This window comes from Pantherophis guttatus, chromosome 3, assembly GCF_059756535.1.
Source record: "Pantherophis guttatus breed Tessera chromosome 3, ASM5975653v1, whole genome shotgun sequence".
NCBI classification, from domain to species: Eukaryota; Metazoa; Chordata; class Lepidosauria; order Squamata; family Colubridae; genus Pantherophis; species Pantherophis guttatus.
In genome coordinates this window covers 110,065,678-110,088,328 of record NC_142065.1, presented here as the reverse complement: position 1 = coordinate 110,088,328, position 22,651 = coordinate 110,065,678, and positions in this window count along the sequence as shown.

Sequence of the window (22,651 nt, the reverse complement as noted above, 5' to 3'; positions counted from 1 at the left end):
TTATTTACAATCAATATATGCTCCAGCAAGACTCCCTCTGGAGCTATAGACCTGCCCAGCAGAGTAAAGGTTGTTCCATACTACACCATGGAAGTTATAGCAACATTGCACAGAGGCCAGCAATAAATGCTGACCAGGCTGTATATCTTGAAGCAACCACACAAGGCTTTGGATGGTTAATACAGTGCTAAGGCAACAGTTTCCAAGAGAAATGTTGATAATACTTGCTGTGAATATATCTAGACAAAACTCTCCTTCACCCCAGCTGCATACAAATGGGATATGCCCACACCTGAGCTAGGTACAGATACATGCCTCCTTGGTGTTTCTGCATGGCAAAACATATCCCATTGTCTGCACAGTGGCCTTATAAGTACCCTCTCAGCTCTGTGAACCAGTTGTGAGGACTTACATGAGCCTTACCATGAGATACTGTAAAGTGATATTGTCTCCTTCAGTAACTGATAATGTGGTTTGAAAGGACAGCTATTTTTTTTTCTTTCATTGTTTTAAGGCCACTTTGCTGCCTTAGGTTCTAAACCAATTATCTTACCACTGACTGTTACACACCCTGACTCTCTGTGCAGTAGAGTGAGGTGGCCATAGAATCATGGAATCACAGGTTTAGGCCAAGTCCAATCAATCCCCTTTTTTTAAGGTGAATTTTGAGAATCCCCTTGAGTTACAAAAGTTCAAATCTTTGAAGTCCTAGAGATATTGCAGGATAAAATGAGGCCCTTAAAGACTATCAAACAAAGAAAACTAAGATATGAGGACATATACACTGTTCAGACAAATTTCTATACACAGAGCCCTTGTCTGAGCCTTCCCCAGACTCCAGGACTGGCCCATGGTCCTCCCCAGCCTCCTCACTGTCCGACTCTGCTGCCAGCTCCACAGGCTGCTGGCGGACCACAACAGGTATTAGTACCTCACTTGATGTTGATTGTATCCCTCTGTTAATGCAATTTAGGACTGCATTGGCTTTTTTGGCTGCCGCCACACACTGCTCTCTCATATTTAACTGGTTGTCCACTAAGACTCCAAGATCCCTCTCACAGTTACTGCTATTAAGCCTGGTTTCCCCCAGTTTATATGTGCACTTTTGATTTTTCTTGCCTAGGTGTAAGACTTTACTTTTTCTACATTGAATTTAATTTTGCTAGATACCATATTTTTTGGACTATATGATGTACCAGTGTATAAGACACACCAAGATTTCAAAAAGGTAAGTAAGAAAAAAAAGGGTTTTGCCCTCCCTGGCCCCCAGGAACACTCTGCAGGCCTTCCAAACCCTCTGCGCCCCCTGTTTTTCACAAAAATGGGTCTGGTTTTTTTGCCCATTTTTGCAAAAAACAGGGCACACAGAGGGCTTGGGAGCTGCAGAGTGCTCCTGGGGGCTGGGGGAGGGCAAAAACACCCCTGTTTTTGCAAAAAAATGGGCCCATTTTTTGCATAAATTGGACAAGAGGGGCAGGTGTCAGCATTTCAAGCTGCATTTACTCTAGTGCTGACATAAGAAGGAGAAGCAAAGGCATCTGGAAAGGGACGTTTGACTTTTCACCTACTTATTTTCCCTGGAGATAATATCCCCTAGGAGATGGGATGGGAGGGGGGAAATTCCTTTGAGCTGGAGTAGATTAGGGGTAGAATGACTTGGAAGATGGCCAATGAGTGCAGGGGAGTGGGGAACGGAAAGGGGGGGGGGTTTGGGGCTGGAAGTCAGTGTTGGCTTTGATGGAGTTGGGTCTAGAATGTCGTGCTTAATAAATAGGAGTTTTTCTTCAAAGACTTTGTTTGAAATGCAATTTATTTGAGACGACCTCAGAACTTGACAGAAAGCCAACACTCCTTTCCAAGCCAAACTGGCTGACCTCCAGATCTCCAGCTCCTTGCCAGATGTATGGAGTGAGTGGAGAAGAAGTCCGGACGTCATGGCGGAAAACAAACTGTCTGAAGAGAGTTTAATTCAGACGACTGGAAAAGAGCCAATCTTGATCCCAGCCAGTTTGGATGCTACAGAGCCTCAACCCCTCCCTCCTCCAGCGAAGCTGCAAGACAGCCAAGGTCAGACAATCGTGCCACAAATCAAGAAAAAAAAAAGATGAGTATTGGTGGGCTTTGCCAAAATCCGCAGAGGCTGAGTTTCCCTTCCCGAATGCGCAAGGGAAGGGGAAACCCATAAGTGAATTGGGGAGGGCAGACTGGCTATGGGACTGGCAGCAGGCCAGACACCAAAAAGCTTCAGGGAAGCCACTCGAGAGCCCCATAGACGAACTGAAGGAGAAATTTGACCGTGCCATCATTCAGGAGGAGGGGCCATCGTGCAGGCCAAAGGAGAAGGGGGAGCCAGTTTGGTATGCTGATCCAAGAGACCGTAGATTGAAGCACAGCCCTCCCCCCTCCCATAGCAGAAGGAGAGGAAGCCCAAAGATGCATCCATGGGTTCCCCCCTTACACAGCAAGCAGAGCAGCCTAGATAGGACATGACCCTAGAAGGAGAGATGAGGAAGAGGACCAGTGGCACCGAGGGCAGGCTTACAGAGTCCCGCAGTGGGAGGAGAGGGCAGCGAGGGAGGACCCACCCTGTTTCAGAGGGAAGTTCGATGGCGATCCGGACCAGCTAGCGCAATTCCTCGACACAGCTGAGATCTACATCGAGCGCTATGGACACCTCTATCCATTTCCCAGAGCCCTAGTGAGTGCCATTTCAGAAGGATTGGAGGGAGAAGCAAGGAGGTGGTCAGCAGCCCTCTACAAGAACAGGGCCCCCCAACTGCAAGACACAGATGGGTTCTTACAACTACTACGAGCCCAGTTCGAGGAGGCAGAGGAGGACCCATATGTGAAGGACGAGCTCAGGAACCTAATGCAGAAGGGGAGGCCCATCAGAGAGCATATCTGTGAATTCAGGAGAGTCATTGGGACCTTACCTCCCTTACCTGAGTGACTACTGGTGTATTTCTTTAGAACAAGCCTAGACAAGTGAATCGCCCAAGTGACCGCTTATCGGGACATCCCAAACCGACTCTCCGAATGGTTCCGAATAGCAATAAAAGTTGACAGAGGGTTGCGGGCCAATGACATGTCAAAGCAACCAGATGGAAAGCAGAGACCCCAACCGAACCAGGGACCACCCAGTAGACAAGAAACCACAGCACCACAGCCTACCCAGAGGCCAGTCACCCCACGGAGCCCGCTGAGGTGCTACAGGTGTGGGGGGATTGGTCACCTGGCAGCAGCATGTGGAACCCTGAGGCCGAGGTCAGACCCACCGCCCAAGGCATGACCGGAACGAGGGCCCAAGCACACCACCAATGCACCACAGAAAATCCCCCAGGGTCCAGAGGTCTTCACCCACCTAACCGAAACAAGGGGGATCCCAGATGATGGAAATCAATCCCCCGAATTGTATGACAGCGAGGACGAGGGTGAAGACGACCTAATGGTGAGTGGACCCATCCACCCTTTTCTCTTCCCTATACGCCTAACGGCCCCCAAAACAGGGACCCAACGGACTTTCCAAGCCCTAATAGATTCGGGCTGCACGAGGTGCCTGATTAACCTACCCACAGTCCTAAAATTGGGTATCCGAGTCAAAAAGCTCAACCACCCAATCCGATTTGAACAAGTTGATGGATCTCTACTGGGGGGAACTTACGCCACACACCTGACCGAACCAGTGAAGCTGGAGCTAGCAGATCACTGGGAAACGATTCGGTTCATAATAGCCCCCAAAATGACAGATCCAGTCATACTGGGACTCTCTTGGCTAGACAAATGGGGCCCCATCATCTGGTGGCAAGAGGGAACCTGCAGGCTGAGGATAGCAAAGGGCCCCCAACCCCTGCCGCTCCAACCAGGCAAGACGCCCCCCATGCAGGGGCCCCAATCCCTCCCACCACAGCAAGGGAAGACACCACCGACAGAAGGGTCCCTCCCTAAGAGTACACCAGAGCAACTGGTGGCTGCATCCAACAGCTCCCATGAGACAGAACAAATCACAGAGGAGTACCAAGAGCTCGCAGAGGTATTTAGCGAGGCCGAGTGTGACATTCTGCCCCCCCACCGCGAGGCCAATTGCGCCATCGAGATCATCCCTGGGGCAAAACTACGTAAACGCAAATTGTATGCCATGATGCCCCGTGAAATACAAGAAATGCAGAACTACATAGACAAGAACTTACAAAGGGGTTTCATTGAGCCAGCCAAACCACGGTTCATGGCACCAGTCCTCTTCAAAGAGAAGAAAGATGGCTCTATGCGCCTGGTGGTTGATTTTAGAGTATCAACGCTGTCTGCGTACACAACTTATATCCCCTTCCCCTCATGAAAGACATGCTAGCCCACCTGGCCAAAAGGAAAGTTTTCACGAAACTAGACCTCCACGAAGCCTACTACCGGATACACATCAAGGAAGGAGATGAGTGGAAAACAGTATTCAACTGCCCCCTAGGGAGTTTCCAATTTAAGGTGATGCCATTTGGACTACAGGGAGCCCCGGCAGTGTTCATGCAATTGATAAATGAGGTTCTACATGAGCACCTCTATAAGGGGGTCCTCGTCTACCTAGATGACATTCTCATTTACATGGAAACCATAGACGAACACATACCCCTCGTCCGCCAAGTGCTGGAAAAACTGCTGGGGGCGAACCTATATGTCAAGCTATCAAAATGCGAGTTCTACCAGTCACAGCTAGACTACTTAGGCTACCGAGTGTCAAATGAGGGGATAGAAATGGACCCAGCCAAAGTACAATCAGTCCTAAACTGGCAACCCCCTCACACCCGCAGACAACTGCAAAGCTTCCTGGGGTTCGCGAACTTCTACAGACAATTCATCCCCTCTTTTGCAAGAATTGCCAAACCTCTGACGGACATCTTAAAAACAGGGAATCCAGCAACAAAACCCCGCCCAGGACAACCTCTACAGTGGGACCTGGCCTGCCAACAGGCATTCGAAACACTAAAAGAAATGTTTGCAAAAGAACCGGTCTTAAAGCATCCTGACCTCGAACAACCCTTCGTCATCCAAGCAGATGCCAGCGATGTGGCAGTGGGGGCTGTGCTATTCCAAAAAAACAGCCAAGGGAATCTACAACCTTGTGCCTACACATCCCGCAAACTCACCAACACAGAAAGACATCCTGGGGGGAAAAACTTTCTGGCCGATGCCCTCTTCCGAATGCCCCAATACAACAGTGAGCGGGAGCAGGTAATGAATGCCATCATCCTCTCTGCCCAAGGAGTAGGTCAAGTAGTCACCAGACGGCAATGTCGCAACCAGCATGGCCAATTAGCAAATGACTAAACGACAAGACTCAAAATGGAAACATTGGCGGACCCCTGGTTCCGAAACAATCAACATCTCTTGACAAAAAGCGATGACCTAGCATGGAAGGGGACAAAACTCTATGTCCCAGAGACTCTACGCACCCTGGTCCTCAAGAGGAGCCACGACGTTAAACCAGCTGGGCATTTCGGCTTCCTAAAGACTCTGCACTTAGTACGAAGACAGTTTTGGTGGCCCCACATGAGAAAAGATGTAGACAGTTATGTAAAAAGTTGTACCATCTGTGCCACGATGAAAAAACAACCAAGAAGACCTCCCGGGCTGCTGCAGCCAGTAGCTGAACCGACAAGGCCATGGGAGGAGGTTGCAATGGACTTCATAGTAGAACTACTGAGGAGTGGTGGAAACACAGTGATCTGGACTGTAATAGACTTATTCTCCAAACAGGCACATTTTATACCCTGCAGCGGGCTACCCTCAGCCCGCCAGTTGTCCAAACTGTTCCTGAAACACATCTACCACCTGCATGGAGTGCCCAGAAGAATCATCTCTGATCGAGGTGTCCAGTTCACAGCAAAATTCTGGAGAGAATTCCTACGGTCCATAGGGTCATCCCAAGGCCTCAGCTCAGCGTTTCACCCGAGCACCAATGGGGGGGCGGAGAGACTGAATGCCATGATAGAGCAATACCTGAGGTGCTACGTCAACTACCAACAGTCTAATTGGGCGGACCTCCTATCTTTTGCGGAGGTCGCGTATAATAATGCTGTCCACAGTAGCACAGGACTAATCCCATTTAAGGTAGTGAGTGGTATGGATTTCGTCCCCATGCCAGAGTACCCAAGGGAGCCCCCTTCCTCAGTCAGTTTGACCGATTGGATGGAAATGTTGAAAAAAACCTGGGAGAACGTCAAGAAGGCATTAGCCAAGGCGGCACAATCCTATAAGAAACAAGCAGATAAGCACCGAACTCCCCAAAGACCATTCCGAGTGGGAGAGAAGGTCTACCTCTCCACCAAGTATTTGAGACTCAGACTCCCAAGCAGGAAACTGGGCCCGAAATTTAAAGGACCATTCCCTATAGTAAAAGTAATCAGCCTAGTTACAGTACAATTGCAGCTGCCCCGACTACTAGGGAGGATACACCCCGTTTTCCACAGTAGCCTCCTGAAACCTGTGGTGGGGTCAACTTTAAGGCCGGTACCACGTGACCCCCCAGGCCCCTGGTCATTGGGGGCCACACTCACTATGAGGTACAGCGAATTCTCTATTCGAGGTGGCACAGGGGTCACCTCCAATACTTAATCAAGTGGAAGGGTTACCCCTTGTCAGAGGCTTCCTGGGTGAAAAGCAGAAACATTCAAGCTGACCGCCTTATAGCCAAGTTCCATGCAGATCACCTGGGCAAGGCGGGAGAGGGCAGGACACACACCCCCGGACGGGGTAGCAGTACTTAACTTGTTGTTTGTCTTACACAGGCCACCCTGAAAAAATGAAGGGGGAGGGCCCGGATGTCAGCATTTCAAGCTGCATTTATTCTAGTGCTGACATAAGAAGGAGAAGCGAAGGCATCTGGAAAGGGAAGTTTGACTTTTCACCTACTTATTTTCCCTGGAGATAATATCCCCTAGGAGATGGGATGGGAGGGGGAAAATTCCTTTGAGCTGGAGTAGATTAGGGGTAGAATGACTTGGAAGATGGCCAATGAGTGCAGGGGAGTGGGGAATGGAAAGGGAGGGTTTTGGGGCTGGAAGTCAGTGTTGGCTTCGATGGAGTCGGGTCTAGAATGTCGTGCTTAATAAATAGGAGTTTTTCTTCAAAGACTTTGTTTGAAATGCAATTTATTTGAGACGACCTCGAAACTTGACAGCGGGGCTTTGGGAGGCCAAAAATGGCTGTATTCGGTGTATAAGATGCACCAACATTTCCACCCTCTTTGGGGGGGGGAAGTGTGTCTTATACTCTGAAAAATACAGTAGTTCAAGTCTGTCAAGATCCATCTGGATCTTGAGCCTATTATCTAGGGCAGTGATGGCATTTTTTAGACACTGAGTGCCCAAACTGTGTGCATGCGCATGCCCAAACTGAAAGGTGCACACACCTTTCAATTTGGTGAACATGTGCATCCACAGGCATAGGCATGCGCGGGCATGCGTGCATGCACAGCAGAGACCCAAAGACTAGCTGGCCGGCGGGAGGCAGGGCATCTCAACACCAGCAGCATGGCAAGAGGTAAGTTCTTTTTCTTTTGTGAGCTTCTGTTTCATCATTTGCAGAGAAACAGAAACTCACGAAAGAAATGCCACGGAAACCTGACCTGGAGCGACAGCGCACGTGCCAGCAAAGAGGGCTCTGTGTGCCACCTCTGGCCCATGTGCCATAGGTTCGCCATCACAGATCTAGGGTGTTGGCTATTCCCACCAATTTAATCTCATCCGCAAATTTGGTAAGTTCCCTTTCTATTCCCTCATCTAAGTCATTTAGGAAGATATTGGAGAGTACTGCGCCTAAGATGGAACCTTGTGGTACCCCACTGCTTACTTCCCTCCATGTAGACATAGACCTATTAAGGATTACTCGTTGAGTACTGTTTGTCAGCCAGTTACAAATCCATCTGATGGTTATGCTATCTATCCCCCTTTTTTCTAGTTTACCAAGAAGTAGGCTGTGGTCTACTTTGTCTAATGTCTTGCTGAAGTCTAAGTATACTATGTCCACAGTATTTTGCTGGTCTACTAATTTAGTCACTATGTTGAAGAATGAAATAAGATTGGTTTGGCATGATCTGTTTTTAACAAACCCATGCTGACTTCTAATTATTACTTTACTCATTTCTAGTTGTTGGCAGATCTGTTTTTTTATTATCTTTTCCAGTATCTTCCTGGGTATTGATATTAAGCTGCTTCCTGGGTCTGTTTTTTTACCTCCTTTTTTTGAAGATGGGAACCACATCAGCTCTTTTCCAATCCTTGGGTATTTCCCTGGTGCTCCAGGATTTTTGAAAGATGTGGTACAGTGGTTCTGAGATGACATCTGCCAGCTCCTTTAGAACTCTGGGATGTAATCCATCAGCTCCCAATGATTTGTATTCATCAAGATCAGACAGGTGTTCTCTTACCATTTTTTTTTTTTTTTGCGCTTATTTTAACTTTTATTTCTAGTCTGTCTTTTACAGTTACATTTTTGGTAGGTTGGATTATTGTTTCTTTTTGCGTGAAGACCAATGCAAAGACGAAGTTAAGCAGCTCTGCTTTCTCTCTGTGCCTGTTACTTCTTTGCCATCTTCTCTCTTTAGTGGACCGACTGTTTCCTTGATTTTTTTCTTATTATTTATATGTTGGAAGAAACTTTTTTTTATTATCTTTGACTTTTGTTGCAAGTCTTTGTTCATTCTGAGCCCTGCTTTCCTGACTTTGTCTTTGCAGATTCTGGCTATCTGCTGATATTCTGCCTTAGTTATATGTCATTCTTTCCATTTTTTGTAAATTTCCATTCTGTAAATTTCCATTCTGTGGCAGCAGAACAGTTTGGCCAGTAGTGCAAAGCACTGTTGATCAGCAATATTCACCAAGTTTGAGATACTTTTTCATTTGACAGAATGAAAACAATATTTTTGACTACATATTTACATTGCTGTCATAGCAACATCTGCAAGAACAGACATCTGGATTCTCATTTCCTATATTTGAACCCACAATTATAATGCTTGAATAATTCTACATAGTCTAAAGCCTTAATGAAGAGGCCTTAAGAAAACTATTTCTGTTAAATAACTTAATTTTAAATTTGAAAACCTGTTGTATGAGTTAAATATCATTTATTACTAGATGGTAAATTATTTTTCTCTTCAAACTGGGATACCTCAAATACTGTATTTCAATATGCAATTTGCGATTCTTGTGAATTGATGGATGTTTTTTCAAGTTGATTAAGTGTGTGTGTGTGTGTATGTGTATATATAAAATAGATCTATAGTAGTCTCCCTTTATTTCTTTATCAGCAAAATATAAATTTGATATATCTATTGTACTTCTGCCATTTCTTGGTAACTCTATTCATTTCTCAATGATCCATGAGAAAACAATGCAAGGATTGTTGCATTGTTTGGGCAGTATGTATAAGAGCAATTCGGCAGGGAATTTTGGGGGTACGTATACATCAGGGGTGGGTTCTAATTTTTTTTACTACCAGTTCTGTGGGCATGGCTTATTTTGTGGGTGTGGCTTGATGGTCATGTGACAATTATTTAGGATTTAGCAGAGGTACTGGTCTACCAGGCTTTTAACTGCTTTCAGAGCTGTACCGATCTACCCATTTATTTTTGCAGGCACTGTTTTACCCATTTATTTTTGCAGGCACTGATCTATTCATGTATTTTTGCAGGCACTGGTTTACCCATTTATTTTTGCAGGCACTGATCTATTCATGTATTTTTGCAGGCACTGGTTTACCCATTTATTTTTGCAGGCACTGATCTACTCATGTATTTTTGCAGGCGCTGGTCTACCCATTTATTTTTGCAGGCACTGATCTACTCATGTATTTTTGCAGGCACTGGTCTACCCATTTATTTTTGCAGGCACTGATCTACTCATGCATTTTTGTAGGCACTGGTCTCCCCATTTATTTTTGCAGGCATCGGTCTACTCATTTGTTTTCTTTTAACACTGATCAGCTGTAGGGCGGCCCTTTGAAGCCCCACGGCAAGAGTTTAAACAGGGGGCGGGGGGCAGAACCAGTTCGGTGATGTCATATCGTCACTGCTACCGGCTCGGCGGAACCGGGAGGAACCCACCATTGGTATACATCCCAAAATAAATGCATTTGCCTGTTTATTATGTCCTGCACATGCATGAGAATAAAAGTCCTGAACAATTGATAGACAGCTCAACACCACCCGTCCCAAAATATCTATGCCTAGACTCTCTGACTGGAGTTGCATAGTAATTTTCTCTGGATAATATTCGATTCCAATACTACCAGGGTCACCAGTTAAACCAGCCCCAGCCCTACCTTCCCACTACTCAGCTTTCTTCAATTAAGAAAGCATTTGGAATGAGACTTCTAGCAGAGCTGAAAAAGTTCACAAAGGTTTAACTTAGGGAAATCATACCATGATTTGATTTGGCAAAATTCATAGATCAGCTGAAATATTGAAATAAATATTACCATACATTTTTATCATTTATTCAATCTTAGAAATGTATCATTTGCCTTTTGATCCAGGTATGAAAATGATACCATTTTGGCATTGTAGCTCTTCAATAGCAAATTTATATTGACATTTATATTCCAGAAGTTATAGGAAAGAAAGGGTTAAATGCCCCCTTGCCACAGTATGTCTGCTCTAGTTAAATTGTAAAGTCTGCACAGTAAAATAGAATTGTGACAATAGATCTAATCACAGGGCTTCTGTGTCACATTTGCTTCAGTTCTCAATGTTTAGAAATCCTCCTTCTCTATTCAGTACATGGAATTCTTGTTGTTGTTGTTGTTGTTGATGTTGTTGTTGTTGTTGTTCTCCCCCTCCCACTCCTTCTCCTTCTCCTTCTCCTTCTCCTTATTCTACATTCTTGGCACAATCCACATGGCATTTCTCCCTTCAAGGAATGGCTACACAGGATGTCTTCTTCTTCCGCTTGCAGTTTCTTTCAGAACTTTCCTTTGCACTTCTGTATTCTTTGGCATCCTTCAATCTGTGTCAGTCAGGATGGAATCCCACAAGGATATTTACAACCTAGGCAAAACTGGGCAGTTCTTCAAATGATGGTTTTTAAGGGCAGGAAGAGCAAGTAATGTTTTGAAATGCACAGTCACATAAAATATGGAAGTCAAACTTTTCAGGCTCATCTGCAGAAAATGCTACAGCCTAGCTATAGATTTACTACTGGTGTAAACTAACCATTGGAATTAAATATAACTTGAACTATTGTTTTATATGTGCAAGGACCATATATCAAATGCTATCAGGGCATTTTGCAAGCAGAGGGAGGTATTGGCCTGATCTTCTTAGTTGCTTCTCTGCTCTGAAAAATGAGCAAAGATGATACTGCAACTTATTGGGTTGATGTTACCTTTTCGCAGAAGGAGACAAGGTTCTCAAAGCAGCTGGTTTTCTCTGTCATCCAATTTCACAGGCATTGAATGTCATTTTTTACTTCTAGCAAGGAAAAGATGATTTGACAGATCTTGCCTCTATGCACCTAGATGGCTGGAATGGTAGTGAAGAAAACGGAATTCACTGTTCCACTGAGGGCATAAAGCCTTAGACCAGTCCCAACTCTGAGCTCAGGATCCAACAGGGTCCTGGTTCATCTAACCCAACTGTTGTTTCAACCTTAGTTTCTTGATGTTTACTGTTCCTCCCTGGCCCCATATTCAGATAAATGTGTGTCTCTGTGTGTGGAAGAGGGGGAGGGAAGGGATAAACTGTCTCTCTTCCTGCAACACCTCCTCTTCTTCTTTTTTTTTTAATTGAAAAAGTTTTCAAATACAAATTTTCCCCCCTTTTTTTCCCCCTCTCCCTCCCCCTCTCCCTCCCCCTCCCTAACCCCCCCTCCCCACCCATCCCCCCCTGTGACTTCTTCATAACAAAAAAAAACCTAATTCATAACAGATTACTTACTCCCTCCTCTAGATATTGACCTTTACTTACTAAAAATATTATTAATATTATAACATCCCCCTTTATCCATACATATCAGAAAAGAGAAAAGAAAGGGGAAAAAAAAGACATTATACTATGACATTATAGAATAACTTCTCCACTTTAAAACTATACGATAAGTCCTACTTTAACATTTAATCTTCTATATATATTACTATAACATTTCAAAGCGGCCTTCCCCATAAAATCTAGTTTAACATTTATTCCACTCTATCCATTTCCTCCACTCCCCTAAATATAACACTTAAAAATCCCTTTTCTTAGACTAATCAATCTACTAACTAGCTTATTCACCCACTATCATGCAAAATTGCCATACACAACATTTCTTAACATCTTTGATTCACTGCCCACACTACTTAAAAATATATGTCTATATTTTCCATTATATCTAAATAAAAAAAAAGAAAAGACAATGACTTTAAATTTATAATCCATATAGTATCTTCTTTGAGGTCTTTCCACTGGATTGGTAGAACCAACATCCATAATCGGGTAACATAGCTTACTGGTGCAACAGTTTATTCAGGATCTTCAATCATATCTGCCCCCATCAGTAGTAAATATCTTCTTATATGTATAAAAGTAAAAACAACCACCCGAGTGACATTATAATTATATTCCATATAGTAATAATTGTGGGTTTCATCAGGATTATTAATTCCCATCATCGTAGTGGGTAACAACCCGATCTTCTGCATGCCCCAGCATCATTCTCTTGCCTTGTGATTCAAGATAATATAATATGTTTATTAACACAAAAAGAAATTCCAAAATGGATAATTCAAATCCATCAGTTTAAGGCTCGTTTCACGTCCCCAGATTACGGCCATGCAGAGATCTGCCACAATCCTCAGGATGATATTAACCAATACGTCGCCTCTTCTGTGTTTACACATAATCGTTCATATTTTAAAATCACTGGCTTCACTGTTGCCTGATTTAGAAATTTCTATTTTTATGCCACCTATTTCTTTTTTTCTTTTCTTTTTGTGGGTTTGGTTTCCATCCTGGTTTCCTTTCTACAAAATGTGTATCATCTGGTCGGTTTTTATTCTGCTTTGTAGATTGGTCTTGTTGGTTTTGCTTTTGTATCTCATGTTTCTTTTTTATCCCTTGTATATCCCCTAATTGGTTTCCATGCTTATCCTTGCCTTGATAAGTCATCACATTAAGATTAGATGCCACTTCTCTCAAATTTGTAGATAGTCCAACTGGGGTATCCAATAAATCCAAAGGCAATTCATCTGGTACAGTCTCTGTAATTCGATATTTTACCTTTATTTCCGGCTCCTTCTGCTTATCCTGTATTATACCTGAAGATGTTAAGTTCATTTTCAACGTATTTTGATAAAATTCTTCCGCTCTTTCAACAGTATTTAGCTGATATCTTTCTCCTTGGTATCTAAATATAATACCAACTGGGGCGTCCCACCTGAATGAGATATTTCTCTTTTTTAACTCATTCACCAGAAAACCAAATTTCTTCCTTTCCATCAATATCTTAGGTGGGAGTTCCTTGTAAATCCAAATCTTTCTTCCATACAATTGCAAATTAGAATTGAAGGAATTTTGTACGATATTATTCCTAATTTCTTTATCTGTAAAATAAATCACCACATCTCTAGGCAATTGCCTTTGCTTGGCAATCCAGGAGTTGATTCGATAAACTCTGTCGATCCTACAAAACACTTCGTCAGGTTGAACCTTTAGAATCCCAGCTAGAAATTCAGAAGATATTTTCCTTAAATCATCTCTATTATTTTCCTGGAAACCTCTTAATCTTATCGCATATTCTGTGAAATTATATTGTACCATTAAAATCTCTTTTTCAATCTTCTGTTGCAGATTTTCTGCATTACCATACTTTTGATCAGCATCCATTTTAGGTTTTTCCTCTAAGCTATTATCCTGAGTGTTTGTCAAATCATTTTCAATTTTTTGAATTCTATTGTCCAATTTATCTTGAATTTCTTCCATTTTAGACTCTAGTACATTAGTATTTGTGTCCAATTGTATCATAAATCCTGTAAAACCATTAACCACTTTTGAGAATTTTTTCTCCAAAGAATCAAACTTAGATTTCACCAATTCTTTAATTTCCTGCTTAAATTTTTCAAATTGCTGATTCACAATCTCCTCCCTTCTTTCAATCTCCTCTATAAAAAATTCTATTATATTAAAATCAGGTTTCTGAGACTGAAGAATTAAGACTTGTTCCTTTAAGTTGTTGGTGGGGGAATCCCCCCCCTTCTTGTTTATCTGACTTTATGAGTCTCAGTGCCATGTTTCCGCCCAGGCAGGCTTTGTTAAAAAAAAAAGCAAGAAAAAAAAAAAAGGACTTCTTTCCAATCAACAACAATATCAGGTCTCCAAGGGAAAAAAAAGAGAAAAAGACACAGGAGCGAAGTTTTGTCTACAAATGTAGCCAGTGGTATTTATTCCACTACATTGTAGTAATAGAAAACGGAAGGACTTTCCCTTTCAGCCTCTCCTCCAGCCGACGCCATTTTAAAAGGCTTTTTTTTTCCTCTTTCTTTTCCTCCTCTCTCTTAAGTAATTTTTTTAAAAAATCAGTAAAATACTTGCGGTTCAGTATTACAGGTCCAGCTCACATTTTCTTTGAGTAGTCTGTTAAATTTGCAGGCTTGCTTTTGACGCCTGGCTCTGCATCAGCAGAGGTCTCCCAAAGCCCGGAGCGGCGGCTGGGGATACGGGGCATCTCATCCGCTCTGTCCCAAAAGTAAAGGAAAAACTTTTGGGACTCCGCAGAGAGTTCTACCCACCCCTGCCGGCTCTATCTCCGTTTCCTCATGGAAACGGAGTTTTTTCGAGCCGCCATTCCGTTGTGAAGGCGGCTCTAACAGGCGATGGAAGCTGACGATCCCAAAGGAACGTCTGGCAGCAACAAACAGCAACCCGGAAGTCACAACACCTCCTCTTCTTCATGTTACCACATCTAGGTGCAGGCAAGTTGTGCAAGAAAAAGAAGGAGCTTCTCTACCCTCTTCCTTTTACTTATCTTCTTCAGAACTTGGAAGGAGGAGGGTAAGGACTGCACTGCCTAGAGAGCAGACACAAGATTACCTCATTGCCCACTCTCTATCACTCCTTTGGAGAAATGTAGTATACAGGGTTGCTCTCAGAATTAGCAGACACCTTGACTCTGTACTCTCTTGCCTAATTTTCTGTTGAATATCACAATGCAATACTGTACCAGCTATCTGCTTGCCCTTTTGCATTGGGCAAGGCAACAAGAAGGGTTAGGCTTTGAGAGCAAGATGAAGAGACATATTTAATCTAATATAGTCATCACTGAGAATATGGATACATTCACATGCTCTATGTGGTGTATTAATTTTATATATTGTAAATATTTTTCTATGTAAACATGTAGTTGTTTCAATGGGCATACTGGCTTCTGCCTCATTTAGTATAAAAGTCAACATAAGATTTCAAATTTAATTTGCATTGATTCTCTGTCTCTAGTACACCGGCATGAAGATAATTTCATTTGCCCAATATTGCCATTTATGAAGAACATACACATATATGTCCCCCCACAGAGAGGGCTCGCAATCTGGGTGTCCTCCTGGACACACGGCTGTCTTTAGAAGAGCATATGATGGCCGTGGCCAGGGGGGCCTTTTATCAGGTTTGCCTGATCCGCCAGTTGCAGCCCTTTCTGGACCGGGACACCTTGCGCACGGTCACTCATGCCCTTGTCACCTCCCGGCTGGACTATTGTAATGCTCTCTACATGGGGCTCCCCTTGAAGAGCACCCGGAGGCTCCAACTGGTCCAGAATGCAGCCACGCGGGTGGTTATGGGCGCAACTCGTTGTGCCCGCGTGACACCCCTCCTGCGCGAGCTGCACTGGCTCCCAGTGGTCTTCCGGGTGCGATTCAAGGTGTTGGTTACCACCTTTAAAGCGCTCCATGGCATAGGACCCGGGTACCTTCGAGACCGTCTTCTGCCACCAATAGCCTCCCACCGACCAGTCCGTTCCCACAGAGAGGGTCTCCTCAGGGTGCCATCAGCCAAGTTATGTCGGCTGGCAACACCCAGGGGGAGGGCCTTCTCTGTGGGAGCCCCAGCCCTGTGGAATGAACTGCCCCTGGAAATACGTAAGATCTCCGACCTCCGGGTGTTTTGCTGCGCACTGAAGACCCTGTTGTTCCGCCAGGCAGGGCTATCAATATAATAATTTTAAATTGGGGTATTTTAATTTTTGGGGTTTTAAATCGGCCAAATTTATTTAATTATTTTAATTTTTAATCATTGTTGTGTCCTGTGTTTTTAAATTGGCTGTACACCGCCCTGAGTCCTTCGGGAGAAGGGCGGTATAGAAATAAAATTATTATTATTATTATTATTATTATTATTATTATTATTATTATTATTATTATTATATACCTATTGCTAACAGAATCTGACATTCTGCTGCAGATTTTGAACTAGTCTGATATACAGTCCACTTTCCATTTTTTTTACTAATAGTTTAAAAATAGATATGGATTTAGATGCAGCATAACATTCATTACTGTATGTGCAATAATACATGGCATATATTTCTAGTATAGATTTGGATCTGTGCCACATACAGTAAATGATACTGAATGCTGTCCAGAGTTTGACCAGAAGCCAGAAATGTCTAACTTTGCTACTGAAAGAGCAACAGCATGCAAAAGATCTTGAATGTTTTCAGTCATGCCCTTATCTAAGTCATCCCAATGCAAGATTAAATGTAAACAGATTCATTTTGCAATGTCCTTGTCATCTAAAGCTGGACACACAGAAAATAGGATTTAAAAGAGATCTTAAATACAACTGAGCAACATCTTCTCAATGCAGGAACCCACTAAAATATCCCCAACAAATGGCTATATGAAAACCTCCAGTAAGGTGTGACTAACACTATCAGGAAATTTCTCCCTATTGTTCAGCATGAATCTTAACAGCTTTTCTCCAAAACAATAATCTTCTGTGAGGTGGCTAAGAGAGGATGCCTGGCCTAAGTCTCTTAGTGACTTTCATGCCTAAAGGAGAAGTGGAACTCACCATGTTCCATTTCCAAATCTCATACCAAACTGCCTCTTAAATATGACCAGCTCCTTTAACCATTCTTTGAAGGGCTTTTTTCCAGACTCCTTATCTCCTGGTGTCTCTCCTTTTCACCAGCTCCAATTTCTGCATGTCTCATTTAAAGTGTGATGCCCAGAACTGGACACAATATTCCAAGTGTGGTCCAAGTGGAGCAGAATATCATGGAATTATTATCTTCTATAAACGGTAGGTAATGCTTCTGTTAATGCCATCCAAGATTGCATTGTACTTTTTCAGTTGCTGCATCACATTGCTTGATCATGGTTAGATAATAGTCCATTAGTATTTATAGGTACTTACTGCTAATAAGCCAGGTTTCTGCAGTCCCATATCTATACATTTCATTTTCTCTACCTTATTCTTCTCACAGTTGAACAGCATTGGATTTGGTCCAATGTCAAGCCTATTGAGCATATTTTGAATTGGGAGTTTGTCCTCTAAGCCATAAATTAATTTTTCTTATTTGAGGTCATCCAAAACTCATAAGTCATTCAATTCTTTTCTCTAAGTAGTTTTAAAAGATGTTGAATAACACTGAGCTGGAGCCTTGGACACCCCATTTAACATCCTCTTCCAGGATACTGCAGAACCATTGATGAACTATGGCTGTAAGTCTGAATCCAGCTTATCGAATGGGTGTTTTTTGCAGGGTTTTGCCAGAAAATGCAATTGCAAAATGCAATTATGTGACCATGGGATACTGCAACTGGTCATAAATGTGAGCCAGTTGTCAAGTGCCTGAAATGCAATCATATAACTGGAGGGGTAGTGCAGCAGTCATAGTTTCAAAGACCAGATAGAAGTATCATATTTTGAGTCTGCCATAATGTTGCATGGTCTTTAAGTGACTGATCATAAGTTGAAACTACCTGTACTTTAGGTTGCATCAAACATGCAGGATGCTTTTTTAAGAATCACAGAGTAAGAGTTATCTGTCATTATGCTTATATTTCCAGCAACAGAAACTGGAAGTTTTTTTCTATTTCTAAATATTCTTTCTTTCCACACTTCTCCCCTCACTCTCTTTGTTTTCTTTTTTCTGTATTAGTTTGTTAGTTTTTATGTTCTCTTTAAAATTTTAAATAAAATTTATTTTTAAAAAAACATGCAGAGTTTTATAATCTAATGATGAGATTGTTCTTGCTGTCCTTAGATAACCTACTGTAATAAAATTATTTAAAGAAAGAAATTACCATACCTAGAATCCATGAGCAACCTTTTAGCATAACCAAACACCATACTGAATGCTGTCAGGTGCCATAGATACTGGGGTGGGTGGGTGGGTGTGATTATTTCATCTCTCCATCCACCTCCCTTTCTTGTACAGCTTAAATGAAATCAGATCCTCCAAAAGTAAAGCTTTATAGGGAATTATAATGTTGAGAAGCCATTTGTAATAAAACCCCTTCAGTCCACAGCTTTTCCCAAAAGGTTTTTTCACAAACCTTTTTTTTAATATCTTGTTTTGTTTCTGTTGCAAAAGTAAATGAAGGCAGATGATCATAGAATGATAGGGATGAAAGGACCTCAGAAGTATTTTTGAAATATTTTTGAAATAGAGAGGATACTAATTGTAATACTGCAATTCAGTATCCCTCCCTCCAGCCAGCTAGATAGAAACTCCCAAAGCAGAGTGAGTGTGTTTCTGAGGGTTTGTGAGACAGTGAAGAGATATCCTGAACCTGCTGGCTTTCCTCTGCTTTCATCTTGCCTTGTTTCCTATCTTCACTTAATCTTTATATAATCTTTTTAATCTTTATATAATTTAATCTTTATATAACAACTTTAAACCAAAAGAATGAAATCCTTACAAATAATTTTGTGACTGATGACATTTTTACGGACCTACACGAGCGCAGAATTGGTTGCCTTCAGGAATGCCCCCCATTCCTGGATGTGGCCCACCGGCCTTGCTAAGAAATACCTCAAGGACGGGTCCTGGGATCCTGAGAAGTGGCACGAAGGTGTTGGGGTTTTTAAAAGGGGTTCTTTGTATCAATTTTTAATTAGGTTTTTAAGTAGATTGGGGAGGGGCCGGGTTATACCCGACAGGTGGTGGGGGAAGGCCCTCCGGGTTGTTGGCAGTCCAGGCCCAAGGCTGGTTGCGGCGAAGTTGGAGCGGGGTTGGGGTCCCCAGGGATGCTGAGGGAGGGGGAACAGGTCTTGATCCCAGTTGTGATGGGGAATGGCCGCAGAGGGAGGGCCTTGTCGGAGTTTGGGAGCACGCCTCCGCTATCTTCAAGCGGTGGCCTGCTCCGGCCCTCCAGTTTCCGCTTGCCTTCCTGGGGGTCTGCGAGAGAGGCCCCCTGGACTTAGGCTGGTTTATTTTAATGCCAGGTCCATAGTTAACAAAGCTCCCTTCATCAGGGAACTGATCGAGGAGGAAAATGCGGACCTGGCTTATATTACGGAGACCTGGCTGGGCTCGGAGGGGGGTGTCCCTCTGACTGAACTTTGCCCACTGGGTTTCCGGGTGCTACACCAGCCGAGGGCCCAGGGGAGGGGTGGGGGGTGGCGGTGTTTATTAGGGAGACCCATGGTCCACGGGAGGTTACTGCTCCTCAGATAGACGGGTGTGAATCTCTCCTCATGAGATGAGGTCCACAAGGTCAGTGGGGGTCTGTTGATTACATACCTATCTCCCAGCTACATATCATCGGCCCTGCCCGGGCTGCTGAACGCCCTATCGGGGTTGGTGGTGGAGTTCCCCAGACTTATTGTTCAGCCGTGGCCAGAGGAGCTTTCTATCAGGTTCGCCTGATTCGCCAATTGCGTCCCTTTCTAGACCGGGACTCATTACGCACAGTCACTCAAGCCCTCGTCATTTCCCGACTTGACTATTGCAATGCTCTCTACATGGGGCTCCCCTTGAAGTGCACCTGGAAGCTCCAACTGGTCCAGAATGCGGCTGCGCGAGTAATTATGGGAGCAACATGGCGCTCACATGTAACACTTCTTCTACGCGAGCTGCACTGGCTTCCGGTGGCCTTCCGAGTGCGCTTCAAGGTGTTGGTTCTTACCTTTAAAGTGCTCCATGGCTTAGGACCTGAGTACTTACGACACCACCTGCTGCAACCGATAACTCCCACCAACCAATACGCTCTCACAGAGTAGGCCTACTCATAGTACCATCATTAAAACAATGTTGTCTAGTAGTTCCAAGGGAGAGAGCCTTCTCTGTGTGGGCACCTACTCTTTGGAACAAAATACCCCCTGGAATACGAATAATCCCAGATCTTCGCACTTTCCGACGTGCCCTGAAGATCTTTCTGTTTCAACAAGCAGGGCTAGCATAAACATCTAAATTCTATGCCAAGATCTTAGCAGATACACCAAGTTGACTCAATTTATTATTTACTGTATGTATATATATATATAATTATTATTAGTATTAGTATTAGTATTAGTATTATTAGTATATGAAATCTTAATCTGTTCACCGCCCTGAGTCCTTCGGGAGAAGGGCGGTATAGAAATTCAATAAATATTAAAAAAAAGAAAAAAGAAATTCAATAAATAAATAAATAAATAAATAAATAAAACCTACTGTCCCTGGGTGGGGTGTTGGGAGCGGCCTGGGAGTTCATGGCTTCCATGGCAGCCATGGACCTGACTCAAATAATTCAGGACCCGACTCATGTGGGGGGACACACGCCCGATCTGGTTTTTATCTTGGAGCAGTGGCATAGTGAGTTCGGTGGGGGGTATGCCAGTTATCTACCCTCTGTCATGGACCGATCACTATCTCCTTCGGCTGGGCTTCCATTACGCCACCCCCCAACGCTGGGAATCGGAACCGACAATCTGGTTCCACTCCAGGTGCCTGATGGACCCCGAGCGGTTACAGACGGAGCTTGGGGATATCCCTGTCTCGCTTTCCCATGCCCCAGTCGAGACCCTGGTGGATTCCTGGGAAAAGGCAGCCGCCGGGGCTCTTGACCGGGTCATGCCTTTGTGGCCTCTGACCCGACATAGATCCCGGTTGGCTCCTTGGTTTATGGAGGAGCTTCGGGAGATGAAACACCGGAGGAGAGGCCTAGAGAGCTGTTGGAGGTCCAGCCGTTCCGAGTCTGACTGAGCCCAGTTGAGATTCTTTTCATGGTCTTATCTGGTGGCGATGGAGGCAGCGAAGCGCTCTTACTTTTCTGCCCTCATCGCTTCTGCAGATAATCGCCGGGCCGCCCTGTTTAGGGTCTCCCACTCTCTTTTGAATTGGAGGGAGGGGGAGGACCGAGGAGTATAGTCAATATCTGTCGGACAAGATCGCTCAGATTCAGGACAGGCTGGACTCCAACTGTGCGGGGTCGATCGGAGAGGTAGTGATGGGTCTGGTTGTTTGGGACAAGTTCGATCCTGTTACTCCCGAGGAAGTAGACAGGATCATGGGGAAGCTGAGCACCACCACGTGTTTATTGGACCCATGTCCCTCCTGGCTTGTTTATTCGGTCAGGGAGGTTACACGTAGCTGGATCCAGGCAATGGTCACTGCGTCATTGGCTGAGGGGAGTTTCCCCGCCGCCTTGAAGGAGGCAGTGGTGAGGCCCCTCCTCAAGAAGCCCACCTTGGATCCAATTATTTTAAACAATTTTCGTCCTGTCTCCAACCTTCGTTTTATTGCGAAGGTTGTTGAGAGCGTGGTGGCACGTCAGCTCCCGCTGGTCCTAGATGAAGCATCATACCTAGACCCGTACCAGTCAGGCTTGAATTCTGTTTACCCTTATCTAGTGCCAATTTGCTTTGACCATTAGTAGTTCAGATTCTTGTAGAGAGCATTTGCATACAATAAACCTATATTCATTTGAACTGCCTGGACTCCTGCTTTCCTGCGCTTGACAGAAGTGGTCCTAAGACTTATTCATTTCTCCCAGTGGTCCTAAGACTTATTCATTTCTCCCATACCAATTTATCAATGGATAAAATCAGAAACACTAAAAAAGATTAAAGGAGAACTAACTTGTGCTGCCAGAAATTTAATGTTACCCCTTCCCTTGCAACCTGGGAAAATGGTAACTTGCTGGAACTTTTGACAAGAATGCTCCCATCACCTTTGAGTGGCTTCAAGTGGGACTTGGTTTATGCCAATAGCAGGTGTTTATCATGAAGGAAGTGAGTTACGCTTCCATTTTTAACAATGCTGATAAAACATGACTATGGTTGACCAGACTGTTCACTGCATTCATTTGCCAGGCCACAAAGTTTTGTAGCGGTTCTCAGTTGAGTATAGTCCAGTTCCAGCCAACCAAATGACCATTACTGCTCCTATTGAGAATATCATTCATTGCCCTTCATAGTGACTACAGAACAACCAGAAATACAGTCCTTTCCATTGTGCTTCTCCACCACAGATGAAAATGAGTAAAGTAGAACTTGACTCAAGATTTATTTTGCCCATGACAGAGCTGTAAAATAAGACCCAAATATTGTCCCATCATTTTTCTGTAGTTACTGAAATGCAGCCATGCAGTGGGAAGTCAGTTTGAATGAAGTGGTTTCTTATTTTTTTTCTCTGGTTGATTCCACCACTTCCAGTGCTCCTGCCCTTATTAAAGGGCTAGACTCAAGACCTCCAGGGACTCATCCAGC